Source organism: Fukomys damarensis, unplaced genomic scaffold, assembly GCF_012274545.1.
Source record: "Fukomys damarensis isolate Sample0158 unplaced genomic scaffold, DMR_v1.0_HiC HiC_scaffold_6, whole genome shotgun sequence".
NCBI classification, from domain to species: domain Eukaryota; kingdom Metazoa; phylum Chordata; class Mammalia; order Rodentia; family Bathyergidae; genus Fukomys; species Fukomys damarensis.
In genome coordinates, this window is record NW_022900918.1 from 35,693,953 (window position 1) to 35,694,261 (window position 309).

Genomic DNA, 309 nt, shown 5'->3' on the forward strand with positions numbered 1-309 from the left:
TTTTTTTTTTTTTTTTTTTTTTTTAACCATCTCTTACCCAGTCTTTACTTTTTGGTCATTGCTTTCGGGGAACAGATGCCCAATACGAGTCACAGCTAAGATTTTACAGTTTGGGAAGGTGTGGGTTGCGGGGCGTCACCATCTCCCCCGCACGTGCAGAGCGCGGGTATACAGGGAAGGACGCAAGAGAAGTGTTGTCCGTGAGATCCGATGAGCCGTCGCTGGGCACCGCAGTCCGCAGCGCTGTCCCCGCGCGCTCCGATGGGACAACACGCCCGGGGAACCAGGGCCGCGGCGCGGGCGGGCTCT